This window comes from Arachis hypogaea, chromosome 17 (genome assembly GCF_003086295.3).
Source record: "Arachis hypogaea cultivar Tifrunner chromosome 17, arahy.Tifrunner.gnm2.J5K5, whole genome shotgun sequence".
Taxonomy (NCBI): Eukaryota; Viridiplantae; Streptophyta; class Magnoliopsida; order Fabales; family Fabaceae; genus Arachis; species Arachis hypogaea.
This window is the reverse complement of record NC_092052.1, coordinates 54160520-54178632: the sequence shown is the minus strand read 5'-3', so window position 1 is coordinate 54178632 and position 18113 is coordinate 54160520. Positions and strand designations below refer to the sequence as shown.

Here is an 18113-nt window from a genome sequence, read left to right as displayed (position 1 = left end):
AAAAGAAAAACTATATAACCGAATAATGAGCATGATTAGTGAACAAATCATTATTATCTAAATTTCAATATTTCAAGTAATTTTGTTGTTTTAGTTGTGAATATATATCTAAATTCATAACCTATATATTCCCGTTAATAATATCAGGGCCGAAAAATTTAAAAACTCCTACTAACAATATTGTTCTTTCTTGTTTACAATTGATCCAATGTCTTTGGTAGCAATTACCATCTTTTTTTGTTGGTGCTTTATTGTGCAAGATTATGGATGATCAATTCATATTTGAAGTGAGTCAATTCCTAATGCTACCACAATCATACCTGTCTAAGTTGAATTTGAATCATATGCACTGTAATTATATCTATCAGAAATATATAAACAGAACCAAATCCATATGCACACATACAGAACCAAACCAACCACCATAACAGGTATTATGCAGGGGTAAGAACCTCTACAGTATGGACAATGATCATAATGAACAGGAAAAAATTAAATTCAATTCTATGCTACTATGAACTTTAAGACACTAAAATTATAGCATTTCATCAGAATCCAATAGTCCACAAAGCATGTGAACACATACTTCTATTCTTACTAGAGAAATGTTCTCTGTACTCAACCTTTTCCTATACACCAAGCCAACTTATTCTTCTCTACCATAAGAGTAAATCCGCTCGGCGTGTGAGGGACGACGATTACATATAACACAACTCCTCTTATTTTCCTCGAAGAAGTATGACCATTACGAACATACAACTCGTCATTAAATCTAACACTGCACATTAATGAAAACACTACTACTGACCATTGTTGTGGTTTATTTATCTTAGCCTAGATTAGGCACAGTGAAATGCTCATCATCTATTTCACCTAAGACTTCAATCCTAGGCTTTTTGCTAGACATGTAATATTTATTAGTGGCTTTAAAAGTGTATGGTGCAAGAGTGCTAGTGTGTGACACAGGAAGCTGAGGAACTTCAGCTGCAGCTAGTGTTTCCTGAGGAAACTATTCACCAAAGATACCAACATCTGCTAGCCATTCCAACTCTCCAAATTCGTCTGCTTGTTTCTGAACATATATAAAAAAAGAATAACAGTAAATTACCAAAAAAGAAAAACATTGATATCATGAAATAATAGCATTGTAGGAATGTCAAAATTAAGTGGCTATTCGACTTTGTTTTTCCTTACCATTGCCCTCAGCTAGATAGATGTTGTGCAGGTATATGGTTCAAACTTTAGACTTCAAAGATGATCTTATTTTAAAACATAAAAACCAAATTGGAATGAAGACAGTGCATGTTAGTACTACAGATGAAGTAAATATTTATACTTCACTGTTTAAGTACAATTCTCAAATTTAAAAAATTTTCAATCACTGAAAACTTTTAAAAGAACTTTTTTTTGTTGAGTTAACATGAATTATGATGATTGCTGATAAACCCCATTTTTAGGGTTTATCTTGTGTTGAATTTAGAGGGTTTTGTCAACTTTTCTCCCATGTATTCAATGAAATAGTATAGTTTCGTAAATTCTCCTTTAATTGTGCTTAAGAGTAAAAACATGCTTTTTAGGTCTTAAAATAGTGAAATTTAATTCACCTTAATTCCATTAGATGCCTTGATATATTTGTTAAGTGATTTCAGGTTTATGAGGCAAAGATTAGATTGAGGGAATAAAGAAAAAGCATGTAGAAATGGAGAACTCATGAAGAAATGAAGGAATCGCAAAGCTGTCAAGCCGACCTCTTCGCACTTAATCGATCATAACTTGAGCTACAGAGGTCCAAATGTGGCGGTTTCAGTTATGTTGGAAAGCTAACATCCAGGGCTTCAAAATGATATAAAATTTGCCATAGTTGCATCGCGTTTAGGGACGCGTACACGCACTATACGTGTACACGCCGATGTTGCACGTGACTCACTAAAGTGCAACTCGTGGCCAGTGATTTCTGGCGCATTTTGGGCCCAATCCAACTCATTTCTGATGCTATTTAACCCAAGGATTGAAGAGGGATGAGACACCTAGTCATCATTAGTTTAGTTTAGATTAGTTTTGGAGGGAAAGTTTAGGCTAATCTCTTCTTAGATCTAGGTTTAATTCATGCTTTGATTTACTTTTCCTTTATAATTTCTTGTTTCTCTACTCTTCCTCTCTCTAATTTTGTATTTCAATTCTTGTAATTCTCTACTTTCATGTTGATGCACTTTTGTTCTTTCCTTTTCCTTTTAATGCAATGCATGTTTTGATTTTCTTTATTGTTCATTTGGTTTGTTATTGTTTAATTCTTTGCAATTGAGTAGTGTAGATTTACTTTTCTTGCAATTTTACTATGCTTTCCTTTTATACCTTCCAAGTGTTTGATAAAATGCTTGGTTGGATTATAGAGTAGAATTTTATGCTCTTGGCTTGGGAAGGTAACTTAGAAACTCTTGAGTTACTAATGTCCAAGTAATTGATGATTGGGAGCCATTAACTCTAGGTCTCACCAATTGAATTGGTGGAGAGCTAGGACTTATGGACTTGGATTGGTATAGCACACTTGACTTTCCTTTACTATTAGTTAGGGGATAACTTAGTGGGATTGATCCTTGCCAATTCTCATGTTGTGGTTAGTGATAGGGATAGAGATCCTTGACCACCAAACCTTGCCAAGACCTTTGTAGCTATTAGTTTACTTCCTTGCCATTTATCTTTCATGTCTTTTATCAAAACCCCAAACATAACTCACAACCAATAACAAGAATACTTTATTGCAATTTCTAGGGAGAACGACCCGAGGTTCCAATACTTCGGTTTATAATTTTAGGGGTTTGTACTTGTGACAAACAATCTTTTGTATGAAAGGATTATTTGTTGGTTTAGAAACTATACTTGCAATGAGAATTTATTGTGAATTCTATACCGTCAAAAAATCCGTTCATCAATTGACTACTGCATGGTATTGTCCTAGATGAAAAGTTAAATGAGGTAAACTTATGAGGACATGAAAAGAAATGTTATGTCCTAATATATATAGCAAAATCACTCTTATCATCCTATCTCTTCTATGCAACTAAAATTTCAAAATAAAGCTACCTTACTTTCTCTGGTGATCCAAACTCTGGTAAATCCAATAGTTGATCAACTGCCCAAAAGCTAGGGGGAGTGAAGCTAGGCGATTGCTGAGAAGGGACTTTCCTTGGAACTTATTGCGCAGCTGGATTAGATGGTTCCAAGTGGCTTTTCTCATCACTTTTGGAGCAGTCATTAGAACCCAAAGCCACCCGGATTCCAGTAGCGAGAAACCGCTGGTGGTTCGCAGAAAGGCTGCCAGCTAAATGAATTGGTTCATCACAATCCTTACAGAAGAGTGCTCTGTCTTCGACATCGAATATGAAAGCTGGCTTATCCTGTAGTTATAAGTAGGAGAACGGAGAGAACACAATTAGCAAGATTTATTTTAGTTAACAAGATCATGCATGATGAACAAGTAGCTTTTCATTTGGGATAAAAACCAGTTGTCAAGCAACATTTTCACCACTCACTCAGCAGAAACTATACACTATTTATCAAGATGGTGTTTTCTGTTTTCGTTTCATGTTTTACCACTTCTTCCTAGAGTCCTAAAAACTGAAAGCAGAAACAGAAAACAAGAACAAAAGCCAAACAAACACTAAGAATTTCACATGGTAACCTTGAGTCTGTTGGGCACAAAATTATGTGAAATCACGTAGTATTTTCTAACAAGCTCACATGAAAAAGTTGCAATGTTTTTAAATATCAACTAACTTCTTTCAAAAACTTTGCTTTTAATATAAAAAAATGCAAGATTTGCATTGGCATAAAGAAATATCGAAGACTTTAGACAGTATAAGCTGTCTGGAATATGGAATCAAATTAAAAGTTACAAAATCGCAGTCTTTACCTTGAGATGTGATCAAGTTGGATGGAACTACCTCCATAATGGCTTCAACAAAATCAACCAGGAATCCCCAACTTGATGACTTTCAAGGCATCATCATCGCACAGGTTCCCATGAAAAGATCGCACGAATAAAATCACAACAATAATAGCAAATTAACCACCAAGATTTAATTAGGGAAGGCTGCAAAAGTAAGGAGACAGGGAAACAGATTATCAGCAAAGCATTTGCTATGCAGCCAAAAAACTGGAGAACATACAGAGTTAGAATTGCTGTTATTGATAAACCACTATTTTATGGTTTATCTTGTGCTCAATTGAGTGGTTTTTATCAATTCTTCACTCGCTTATTCATACTAATTGCATGATTTTACATTTCCTTCTTGATTTTGTGCTATGATTGAAAACATGCTTCTTTGGCCTTATATTTGCTAAATATTAATTCCCTTTTATACCATTCGATGCCGTGATATGTGTGTTAAGTGATTTCAGAGATTACAGGGCAGGAATGGCTCAGAGGATGGAAAGGAAGCATGCAAAAGTGGAAGGAATACAAGAAATTGAAGGAACTGCAAAGCTGTCAGCCCGACCCTCTCGCACTAAAACGGTCATAACTTGAGCTACAGAGGTCCAAATGATGTAGTTCCAGTTGCGTTGGAAAGCTAACGTTCGGGGCTTCGATTTGATATATAATATGCCATAGTTTCTTTGACGATAAGTGACGCAAACGCGTGATCCATGCGGACGCGTCGCAGTGGCGAAAAACCAGCGTGTTTGAATTTGAAACCAGCGAATTCTGGGCTGTTTCTGACCTAGTTCTTGGCCCAGAAAACACAGATTAGAGGCTATAAAGTGGGAGAATGCATCCATTCATCAAAAAAACTTATCATACATTCACAATTCAGAATTTTAGATTTAGATGTAGATTTTAGAGGGAGAGGTTCTCTCCCCTCTCTTAGGATTTAGGATTAGGATTCCTCTTAAAGGAATTAGGATTTCTTCTTCTCAAATTCCAGCTTTAATATTCCTTTTATTTATTTTCTCAATTTAGTTTATGAACTCTTTATGTTTGGATTGATTTTCTTTGATTAATGCAATTTGAGGTATTTCAGAATTATGATTGCTTTCCTTTATTTATCTAAATAATTTAGATTTTTCCCTTTTGGCTTTGGTTGATTAATTGGTAACTCTTGAGTTGTCAAACTCATCGTGATTGATAATTGTTATCTTTGCTGATTGATTTAAATTCCTATAACTCTAGTCTTTCCTTAGGAGTTGACTAGGACTTTAGGTGTTAAATTGATTTATCCACTTGACTTACCTTCATAGTTAGAGGTTGACTTAGTGGGGAGCAAAATATAATTCTCATCACCATTGATAAGGATAACTAGGATAGGACTTCTAATTTTCATACCGTGCCAAGAGTTTTATTAGCTATTGATTTATTAATTCCTGCAATCTATTTTTCTCATTCAAATCTTTTTTAAAAACCCAAAAATACTGTTTTCCATAACCAATAATAAATCGTACTTCCCTGTAATTCCTTGAGATACGACCCGAGGTTTAAATACTTCGGTTATAAATTTTATTGGGTTTGCTTAAGTGACAACCAAAACTTTTCTACGAAAGGATTCTCTGTTGGTTTAGAAACTATACTTACAACGCGATAATATTTGTGAAAATTCTTTACCGATAGAAAATCGGATCGTCAAAAAATGGCACCGTTGCCGGGAAATTGCAAACGTGTGCCTTACTATTGGTTATTGTAAATATTTACTTTTAAATTGATTTTTTTTTCAAAAAAAAATATTCAGATTTTTATTTTAAAATTTTTTATCTTATCTTATTTTAGTTTTAAATTTCAAAATTCAATTTTTTTCCAAAAAAAAAAATCATATCTTTTTCAAAAATCTTATCTTATCTTATTTCAAATTCAAATTTCAAATTTCAAATTTCAAATCTTTTCTCTTATTTATTTTATTTTCCTTTGCTTGTTTATTTGTTTTTATTTTTTATTAGCTACTATGAATTCTCACCCCTTTGGCTATAAGTTTGGTTACAATCATGTTACAGGAAGAGGAGATTACAATGAAAGCTTAGGTCATGGATGGGACAATCAAAGATGGGAGGAGCCACAAGAATTTGATCAACCCTCTTGGCGAAAACCACCTCCAAGGCACTATTAACAACCATTCTATGATGCGCACCAAGATAATGGTTATGGTGGACCTCTTCATGACAATCAATACCCATCACAAAAAACCTATGAACCTCCTCCTCCACGTAATTTTGAACCACCATACTCACAAGCCCCTTACCACCAAACACCACCATATGACCCTAACCTATATCCACCACACCAACCACCATATGAACCACACCCAAAACCACCAGCTCAATATTCACCATCTCCATATCCTTATTAAGAAGAACCACCTTCCTATTATGAACCCTTTCTCCAAAATAATGAACCCTCATATCCACCCCAATCTCCAATGGATTACATCCTTCGTGGTCTTCTTTAAGGGCAAGCGAGGATGAAAAGGGATGTACTGGAATTAGCGACTACCTTAACTGAGGTAGTAAATCAATTAGCTTCCCAACATCTGAGCACTCAAGGAACCCCCACGGTTTTATCTGGAGAATCTACTGAAGAATGTAGCATGAAGGAGACACTAGAAACTCCGGTGGACAGTGAGCAGCACGACTTTGTATTGGAACAATTGGAGGAAGCCGTGATCGTTGAAGAGGAAGAAGTAGTTGAGGACTTGGGATATGCGGAACCTCTATGGGAAACTCAAGTCATAAAGCCTCCTTCTAAGACGTTTGCAATTGATGTTGAGGAGGGTGTACAACCTCCAAAGCATATCATGGTTGAAGACTTTGAAGGGGATGATCAAGAGATGGATTCAATCATTAATGAATTCTTATCTACATTTGAATCCTCTCCCATTGGACTTGACATGGAGATTAAAGAAGAAGAAGCACAACCTCCTATGCCCTTGGTGAGCAATGAAGAAGAGATTGAATTGGAAGAAAGCTACCAAGAGGAAGAGTTTGAAATTGAAGAAGCTTGTAAAGAGGTGGAAATTGTCAAGGAAGAACCCAAGGGAATGGAGCTGAAAATCACCTTACCACAGTTGCTGGAGACCTCTTCCCCAAAGCCATCACCATCCATCCCTTCATTCAAGTGGGTAAATCTCTCATCTCTAAGCTTAATTAGCTCACTTGAATATGCTTTGCTTGAAACAGATGGTCAGCTTAGAGCTCTTTGTGGCTTTAAGAGTAAGAGGGAGATGGTTAGTGGTAGGAGTCGTCATGCAAGATTCAATATGGTGGAAAGCTCAAAGTTTAAATGCAAAGGTTGGTGTAAAGCTCAACTGAATGGGTCTAGGAAGTTGTTTGGCCACTTTAGTGAGAATTCAGATTGCCTGCCACCCGGTTGGAACACTAATGATCAACAAGAAGACGGGTGAAAAAGCAAGGTTTGGGACCCCGGAATTCAGTCTAGCAATCAACATTGTTGGGGCCTTGTCACTTGCTTTGACTTGCTTGAAGGCCTTATACGCCTAGTTTGGAATTCCGGAGGATATTGGAATTGCAAACATTGGTGGGGATTCCTGGATCAGTACAAGCACAAGCCACCATGATAAGGAGCTCACCAAATGTCCAACTTAAGGACTATAACTAAAAGTGCTAGGTGGGAGACAACCCACCATGGTATATTCGTTCCTTTTTATTCTTAATCTTATTTTATTTCATTTTTACTAGTGTTCATTCATAATTTCTGCATATTCACCTGCATTTTGCATTTGCATATGCATATTGCATAAAAAAATAAAATGCACGCGATGCGTAAGCACCGCTGACGCGTCCGCGTCACAAGTGCATTAGGAAGAAAAGAAAAGTGAACAGAGAGTCACGCGAGAGCGTGGCTGGAGGCGTTCCTTAGGCACAAATATGCCCACGCGACCGTGTCGCTGGTGCGCAGAAATTGTGATGGTTCCATTCCTTGGTAACGGCGCTAAAAACTCAATACGCACGTTCATAATCTTAGTTCTTTGTCACAACTTCGCACAACTAACCAGCAAGTGCACTGGGTTGTCCAAGTAATAAACCTTACGTGAGTAAGGGTCGATCCCATGGAGATTGTCGGCTTGAAGCAAGCTATGGTCACTTTGTAAATCTTAGTCAGGCGGATTCAATTGATTATAGAGATTTAATAATTAAAAGATAAATAAAATATAAAATAAAGATAGTGATACTTATGTAATTCATTGGTGAGAATTTCAGATAAGCGTATAGAGATGCGTTCGTTCCTCCTGAACCTCTGCTTTCCTATTATCTTCATCCAATCATTCATACTCCCTTCTATGGCAAGCTGTATGTTAGGCATCACCGTTGTCAATGGCTACATCCTGTCCTCTCAGTGAAAATGGTCCAATGCGCTGTCACTGCATGGCTAATCATCTGTCGGTTCTCGATCATATTGGAATAGGATCCATTGATCCTTTTGCGTCTGTCACTACGCCCAGCACTCGTGAGTTTGAAGCTCGTCGCAGCCATCCCTTCCCAGATCCTACTCGAAATACCACAGACAAGGTTTAGACTTTCCGGATCTCAAGAATGGCCGTCCATGGATTCTAACTTATACCACAAAGATTCTGATTAAGGAATCCCAGAGATACTCATTCAATCTAAGGTAGAACGGAAGTGGTTGTCAGGCACGCGTTCATAGTTAATGATGATGACTGCCACGATCATCACATTCGTATTGAGGTGCGAATGAATATCTTAGAATCAGAATAAGCTTGAATTGAATAGAAAAACAATAGTACTTTGTATTAATTCATGAGGAACAGTAGAGCTCCACACCTTAATCTATGGTGTGTAGAAACTCTACCGTTGAAAATACATAAGTGATGAAGGTCCAGGCATGGCCGAGAGGCCAGCCCCCAAACATGATCTAAGGATCAAAAGACAATCTAAAGATGTTCCAAAAGATGTAAATACAATAGTAAAAAGTCCTATTTATGCTAAACTAGTTACTAGGGTTTACAGAAATGAGTAAATGATGCAGAAATCCACTTCCGGGGCCCACTTGGTGTGTGCTTGGGTTGAGCATTGAGCTTTACACGTGTAGAGGCTTCTCTTGGAGTTGAACACCAGTTTGTAACCTGTTTCTGGCGTTTAACTCCACTTTGCAACTTGTTTCTGGTGTTTAACTCCAGAATGCAGCATGGAACTGGCGTTGAATGCCAGTTTGCGTCGTCTAAACTCGGGCAAAGTATGGATTATTATATATTTCTGGAAAATCCTGGATGTCTATTTTCCAACGCAATTGAGAGCGTGCAATTTAGAGTTCTGTAGCTCCAGAAAATCCACTTTGAGTGCAGGGAGGTCAGAATCCAACAGCATCTGCAGTCCTTCTTCAACCTCTGAATCTGATTTTTGCTCAAGTCCCTCAATTTCAGCCAGAAATTACCTGAAATCACAGAAAAACACACAAACTCATAGTAAAGTCCAGAAATATGAATTTTATTTAAAAACTAATAAAAATATACTAAAAACTAATTAAATCATACTAAAAACTATGTAAAAACAATGCCAAAAAGCGTATAAATTATCCGCTCATCACAACACCAAACTTAAATTGTTGCTTGTCCCCAAGCAACTGAAAATCAAATAGGATAAAAAGAAGAGAATATACTATAAATTCTAAAATATCAATGAAACTTAGCTCCAATCAGGTGAGCGGGACTTGTAGCTTTTTGCCTCTTGAATAGTTTTGGCATCTCACTTTATCCATTGAAGTTCAGAATGATTGACATCTATAGGAACTTAGAATTCAGATAGTGTTATTGATTCTCCTAGTTCAGTATGTTGATTCTTGAACATAGCTACTTTATGAGTCTTGGCCGTGGCCCTAAGTACTTTGTTTTCCAGTATTACAACCGGATACATAAATGCCACAGACACATAACTGGGTGAACCTTTGCATATTGTGACTCAGCTTTGCTAAAGTCCCCAATTAGAGGTGTCCAGGGTTCTTAAGCACACTCTTGTTTTTGCTTTGGACCTTGACTTTAACCGCTCAGTCTCAAGTTTTCACTTGACACCTTCATGCCACAAGCGCATGGTTAGGGACAGCTTGGTTTAGCCGCTTAGGCCAGGATTTTATTCCTTTAGGCCCTCCTATCCACTGATGCTCAAAGCCTTGGATCCTTTTTATTTATCCTTGCCTTTTGGTTTTAAGGGCTATTGGCTTTTTGCTCTTGCCTTTTGGTTTAAAGAGCTTTTGGCTTTTTCTGCTTGCTTTTTCTTTTTCTTTCTTTTTTTTTCGCTATTTATTTATTTTTTTCTTTTCTCTCTTTTTTTTCTGCAGGCTTTTGTATTCACTTCTTTTTCTTGCTTCAAGAATCATTTTTATGATTTTTCAGATTATCAAATAACATTTCTCCTGTTCATCATTCTTTCAAGAGCCAACATATTTAACATTCATAAACATCAACTTCAAAAGACTTATGCACTGTTCAAGCATTCATTCAGAAAACAAAAAGTATTGTCACCACATCAAAATAATTAAACTAGTTTCAAGGATGAATTCGAAACCCTGTACTTCTTGTTCTTTTGTAATTAAAACATTTTTCATTTAAGAGAGGTGATGAAGTCATAGGACATTCATAGCTTTAAGACATAGACACTTAAACACTAATGATCATCTAGTAAAGACACAAACATAATTAAACATGAAGCATGGAAACCGAAAACAGAAAATAAATAGACAAGGAGATTAAGGAATGAGTCCACCTTAGTGAGGGTGGCGTCTTCCTCTTCTTGAAGGACCAATGGTGCTTTTGAGCTCCTCTATGTCTCTTCCTTGCCTTTGTTGCTCCTCCCTCATAGCTCTTTGATATTCTTTAATTTCATGGAGGATGATGGAATGCTCTTGGTGTTCCACCCTTAGTTGTCCCATATTGGAGCTTAATTCTCCTAGGGAGGTGTTGATTTGCTCCCAATAGTTTTATGGAGGAAAGTGCATCCCCTGAGGCATCTCAGGGACTTCATGGTGGGGAATTTCCTCATGCTCTTGCTGAGGTCCATGATCTCTTGTTTGCTCCATCCTTTTCTTAGTGATGGGCTTGTCCTCTTCAATGAGGATGTCTCCCTCTATGTCAATTTCAGCCGAATTGCAGAGGTGGCATATGAGGTGAGGAAAGGCTAACCTTTCCCAAGTGGAGGACTTGTCAGCCACCTTGAAAAGTTCTTGAGGTATAATCTCATGAACTTCTACCTCCTCTCCAATCATGATACTATGGATCATGATGGCCCGGTCTATAGTAACTTCAGACCGGTTACTAGTAGGAATGATTGAGCGTTGAATGAACTCTAGCCATCCCCTAGCCACTGGTTTGAGGTCATGCCTTCTTAATTGAACCGGCTTGCCTCTTGAGTCAATTTTCCATTGAGCTCCTTCTACACATATGTCTATGAGAACTTGGTCCAACCTTTGATCAAAGTTAACCCTTCTTGTGTAGGGGCATGCGTTCTCTTCCATCATTGGCAAGTTGAACGCCAGCCTTACATTTTCCGAACTGAAATCTAAGTATTTCCCCTGAACCATGGTAAGCCAATGCTTTGGATTCGGGTTCACACTTTGATCATGGTTCCTAGTGATCCATGTGTTTGCATAGAACTCTTGAACCATTAGGATCCTGACTTGTTGAATGGGGTTGGTGAGAACTTCCCAACCTCTTCTTTGGATCTCAAGTCGGATCTCCGGATACTCATTCTTTTTGAGCTTGAAAGGAACCTCAGGGATCACTTTCTTCTTGGCCACAACTTCATAGAAGTTGTCTTGATGGACCTTTGAGATGAATCTCTCCATCTCCTATGACTCATAGGTGGAAGCAATTGCCTTCCCTTTCCTCTTTCTAGAGGTTTCTCTGGCCTTAGGTGCCATAAATGGTTATGGAAAAATAAAAAGCTATGCTTTTACCACACCAAACTTAAAATGTTTGCTCGTCCCCGAGCAAAAGAAGAAAGAAAGTAGTAGAAGAAGAAGAAAATGGAGGAGATGGAGGAAGAAGATGTATTCGGCCAAGGAGAAGAAGAGAGGGTTGTGTTGTGTGAAAATGAAGAAGGAGTGAGGGGTTTATATAGGAGTGAGGGGGGTGTAGGGTTCGGCCTTTTGGTCTTGGTTAAGAAATCAGTAACTCAGGAGTTATCAAACTCAAACATGATTGATAATTGTTATCTTTGCTAATTGAATTGAACTTCAACAATCCCAATCTTTCCTTAGGGATTAACTAGGATTTGAGGATCTAACTAATTAGTCACTTGAATTTTCTTTACTTTAAGTAAATACTAACTGAGTGGAATTAAGATTCAATCTTCATCATCATTGATAAGGGTAACTAGGATAGGACTTCTAATTTCTCATACCTTGCCAAAAGTTTATTCTATAGTTATTTATTTACTTTACAGTCTTTTACTTATTTCAATTGCAATTTAAATTACTCGCTCCTCATCTTCAAAACCCCGATTTACAATCTCCATAACCGATAATAAGAACATACTTCCCTGCAGTTCCTTGAGAAGATGACCCGAGGTTTAAATACTTCGGTTATCAATTTATTTAGGGGTTTGTTACTTGTGACAACCAAAACGTTTGTACGAAGGAATTTTTGTTGGTTTAGAAACTATACCTACAACACGACTGTCTTTATAAAATTCTTTACTGGCAAAAATCCTAACGTCAAAGAGTCCTCTGACTTACAGAAAAGCATTATAGCTAAGTATCCCAGGAAAGCACTCTCAGTGATCGTACCACCATCTATCTGACTGCCTCTCTACAACAGATTCTTACATAATCATTCTCATTATCATCATTCATTATCATTCTCATTATTCATCATTACTTTCACATTCTTATACAGTACCTCTTTCTTTCTTTGTTCAATCATACTGTACAAACTTTACATCTTTCAATTTTACAATATCCTGGCTCAAACCATTTCTCTTTATCATATTACTCTTTGTATCTCTTTACTTTACTCTGGTTACTCTGTGCTCTGTGTTACTTTATTTTGCTCTGATTACTCTTTTCTCTGCTTAACGTATGTATTTAAAGCTTATGTAAATTTCGATATGAATAGTTAGCCTGTCCCAAGTATAGGTTCATTAAGTCTATACTGAAACAGTTTAACTTTTTATATTATACCTAACCCTGGGTGCAACTCAAGAACTAACTATGTTGCCCTAGTTCGTTAGCTAGTCTCTGTTTGTTTTTTTGTCATTAAAATTTTACAGACTTTTTCTTTGATTTTTATCTTTTCTTCAACTTTTTATCTTTTATTTATCTTTGCCTCAATAATATGTTCTTACCACTCCCTAAGTGTTTTATGAAGGTAATTATGAAATTCTGTGCTTAAAGTTGTCTTTCTAAAGCTTTTACAGAAAACTGCCTTTTCCATATTATTTTATTATTTTTATTAAAATATTATTTTTAATTAAATATTATTATTTAATATTTTATTATTCTTTATTATTTTATCATTAATTTTCGAAAATTACCTTACCTTTTACTTTTAACCTTTAAAATTTACTTTTTACTACCAGTAACTTTTAATATTTCTACTTTAACCACCTTAACTTTCAAAAATTACTAAATAACCCCTTAAACACCAAAATTTTTACTTCCTTGCCCTTTTAAGGATCTAAAGCCCGTTCTTCATTGTTCTTCATCACACTCAAAGTGTTATTCATGTTTGATGAGCGGATAATTTATACGCTTTTTGACATTGTTTTTAGTATGTTTTTAGTAGGATCTAGTTACTTTTAGGGATGTTTTTAATAGATTTTGTGTTAAATTTACATTTCTGGACTTTACTATGAGTTTGTGTGTTTTTCTGTAATTTCAGGTATTTTCTGGCTGAAATTGAGGGACTTGAGCAAAAATCAGATTCAGAGGTTGAAAAAGGACTGCTGATGTTGTTGGATTCTGACCTCCCTGCACTCAAAGTGAATTTTCTGGAGCTACAGAACTCGAAATGGCGCGCTTCCAATTGCGTTGGAAAGTAGACATCCAGGGCTTTCCAGCAATATATAATAGTCCATACTTTGGCCAAGAATTGATGACGTAAACTGGTGTTCAACGCCAGCCTTCTGCCCAAATCTGGCGTCCAGCGCCAGAAAAGGATCCAAAACCAGAGTTGAACGCCCAAACTGGCACAAAAACTGGCGTTCAACTCCACAAATGGCCTCTGCACGTGCAACACTTAGGCTCAGCCCAAACACACACCAAGTGGGCCCCGGAAGTGGATTTATTCATCAATTACTTACTCATGTAAACCCTAGTGACTAGTTTATTATAAATAGGACCTCTTACTATTGTATTAGACGTCTTTTTGACCATCTTTGGTCTCAGTTTTAATCCATTGTTCATCTTTGGATTACCCTATGATCCTTTGATCACGTTTTAGGGGGCTGGCCATCTCGGCCATGCCTGGACCTTCACTTATGTATTTTCATACGGTAGAGTTTCTACACTCCATAGATTAAGGTGTGGAGCTCTGCTGTTCCTCAAAGATTAATGCAAAGTACTACTGTTTTCTATTCAATTCTTCTTATTTCTCTTCTAAGATATCCATTCGCACCCAAGAACGTGATGAAGGTGATGATTATGTGTGACGCTCATCATCCTTCCCCCTTATGAACGCGTGCCTGACAAACACTTCTGTTCTACATGAATTAAGCTAGAATGAGTATCTCTTAGATCTCCTAACCAGAATCTTCGTGGCGTAAGCTAGAATGATGGCAGCATTCAAGAGAATCCGGAAGGTCTAAACCTTGTCTGTGGTATTCTGAGTAGGATTCAATGATTGAATGACTGTGACGAGCTTCAAAATCGCGATTGCAGGGCGTTAGTGACAGACGCAAAAGGAGGGTGAATCCTATTCCAGCATGATCAGGAACCGACAGATGAATAGCCGTGCCGTGACAGGGTGCGTGAGCATAAGATTCACTGAGAGGAGGGGATGTAGCCACTGACAACGGTGATGCCCTTGCATACAGCCAGCCATGGAAAGGAGTAAGACTGATTGGATGAAGATAGCAGGAAAGCAGAGGTTCAGAGGAACGAAAAGCATCTCCATTCGCTTATCTGAAATCCCTGCCAATGAATCTACATAAGTATCTCTATCCCTTTTATTGTTTATTTTAATCTAATAAAATATCATGTTTAAATCCGCCTGACTGAGATTTGCAAGGTGACCATAGCTTGCTTCAAGCCAACAATCTCTGTGGGATCGACCCTTACTCACGTAAGGTTTATTACTTGGACGACCCAGTACACTTGCTGGTTAGTTGAACGGAGTTGTGTCCACACATACATAGAGCCACAATGAGGATTCAATACAATTATATATTGTTACTCTCACACAAGTACAAAGAACATGGAACACAATTTCGTGCACCAATGTTTTTCATAAATTCTTCAGATTCTTTCTCTGTTTTTACCCGTTTTTCAGTCTTTTCAGCAACCGATTTTTACTATAATTGATAATAAATTAGCAGCCACTAAAACCCCATATTTTTTACATGATTTCAACACAAATTGAACCTCAATTTAAGCCTAGGATTTCGTTTTTCCATCAGCCCTCAAGAACAACATTCATAGCTTAAATATCATCAAATTTCATCAAAATTTCAACAAACTTTCACCAAGAATAACTCATATAAGAAATCAATTTCAAGCATAAACAAACCATATCATAATCATACATCTCAAACACAATCAATCAAGATTAAATTTGTCACACCCTACCTGGTTTTGCTGCTCGTAATTCAGTTAGACTTTCAGGTGGTCCTTTAGCATTTTTTCCTCCTAAATCACATCAAGAACAACTTTAAATCCAAAAACCCTCAACTAACCAAATCTCCCTCAGAACGTTAGGAGGTGATTTATAACCTTAGACTTGCTGGAAAGTCACGTTTCTTGGCCCTCAAGTCAAGTTAAGCATGATTCCTAAGGAAGAACATCAAGAAAACACATGTTTAAGCATGTTTCCTTGAAAACCGAATTGAAAGGGGAAAGGAATAGCCATCTCACCTTATTTCCAGCCTTGATAAGTTACATGGTTATGTAGAGGAAGAAGAGAGGATCATTTTGGTGAAATCGGAGTTTTGATTTGAGTTTTGGTTCAGAAGAAATCAAGCTTTGAAGATTAAGTGTTCATGAAGTTTTCTCTCTTTTCTCTCCTTTCAATTTCGGCCAAAGGGAGTAAATGACCAGCCTTGGAGTGTCTTGGGGGTGTAAGGTGAGTTGTGATTGGTTGGCTTGGAGGTGGGTTAAAATAATATTAAAATATCTCAGGTGTATAACTACTAAAACTAGATGTATCGGAACACTTGTAAAAACATCTCTAAAAATTATTTGCTGAGCTACTAGCATAAATGACACTAGTAACATATTTATTATGAGAATAGAACATGTATGATGAGACCTTAGCATTGCTAAAGTCATTAGAGAGTGCTGGTGCTAAGCTGCACTAGTAAACTGTGAACCCGGTTAAACTGATTTCCTGTTTTTAACTAAAATAGACCAAGTAACCTTATAATATCATTCAAGCATCTTATAATACTAATATAATGATAATATTATACTATTATATCTCTTCTCTCATGAGTCGAGTCCGGTTCGTCAAACTGAGACTATTTACGAAAACTAAAATCAGAACTCCTAACCGATACGGTTCAAAAACTAGGTTCTTCGCGATTGCGTTGTCGGGCTTGTCTCAAATAAGGTCCTGAGTTAAAGATAATATAATGACAATGAGGATTGAGATGCTTGATGATACAGAAGAGGTGTTTCCTTTACTGATCTTTCGGAGAAATCCGTGTCTTCAGAAAAGATCTCGCGTACTCGAAAATTAGGGTTGTTACACTTGCTGCACTCCACGCACTCTGCTTGGATGGCTGTGCGTATGCACAGGTAGTTGTGCACACGCACACATCTCTGAGCTCACTCCTTTGATTTCTCTTGCTTCCTCCTCTTTGCATACTCTTCTTCCATTTTCTCCAATCCATTCCTACCTTACATACCTGAAAGAACTCACCAACAATATCAAGGCATCGAATAGAAGGAAAATGGAATAAAATAGATTAAATTAGGTTTAAAAGAGCATATTTTCATGATCAAGCACAAATTGGGAGGAGAGATCAAAAGCATGCTATTCAAGGGAGTAAGTGTGAGTTTATGTAATGAAAATCCATTCAATTCTAACAAAAAATCATCATCAAATATGGATTCATCAACTTGCCTTCCCAAGCATCATCCAATGGCTTTGTGATGAGGCTGGAGTAGAGAAGGTTATTCATGAAACACTGGTGGAGCAATATAAACCAATCATTGCAAGGAAGATGGAGAAAGTGGTGGCCATCAACCCACTACAAAGAGCCAGGAAACACAGGGCTCATGTGCAAGAGCCACAAGGGCCACCACAACAAGAAGAAGTTTATGTACAAGCACCATTTCCATAGTTCCAAGCACAATTTCCAGAAGGCTTTAATTGGGAGGAGATGCAAGGAAACATTCACCAAATGCAAGGGAACATCAACCACATGCAAGAAGACATTACTCAACTTAGGGAGCAACAAAAGCAATGGGAGAAAATGCAAGAGAGTATCCAGCAACTCCAAGGAAGTGTGGAGTGCATGAAGGTGCAGCAAGGCCAATTTTACTGGGGAGAAATGCAAGGCAGCCTCAACAAAATCATGGAGCAAAATCAAGTACAGTAGAGGAACCTTGCTAAATTTAGGTCCCTCTCTGAGGCTAGGACCACATCAAGGAGACAATATAACATAAACACACAAGCAAAGATGAATCACTTGTGTAATGTGGTAGCCACTCTCAACCCCAATTATCCAATATTCATGCAAGGTATGGAAGAGTTGAGTGCAAGGTAAGAAGAGATACTAACCAAGCACAAAGAGGATGAAAAGGACCTATATGAGGAGGTTGGGCTTTTGGAAGCCAAGGGATACCCCTACACAAGAAAGAGCTTTCCAAGAAGAAGGATGGTGATGGGTCCTCCAAAAAGAAGGATAAGGGAAAGGGACCTATGCATTGAAAGCTGCTCAAGGATACAAGGTTGTTGAGTCCCATGGTTGAAAATTTACTCTCTGAATTTCTGCTTGATAGTTTG

The 18113-nt window shown here is 37.3% G+C and overlaps 1 pseudogene; it reads right to left on the bottom strand.

The window, feature by feature from the left end:
• Positions 1-738: 738 nt before the first annotated feature.
• The window catches only part of LOC112763293 (B-box zinc finger protein 24-like), a 51331-nt pseudogene continuing 33956 nt past the window's right edge, over positions 739-18113 (bottom strand).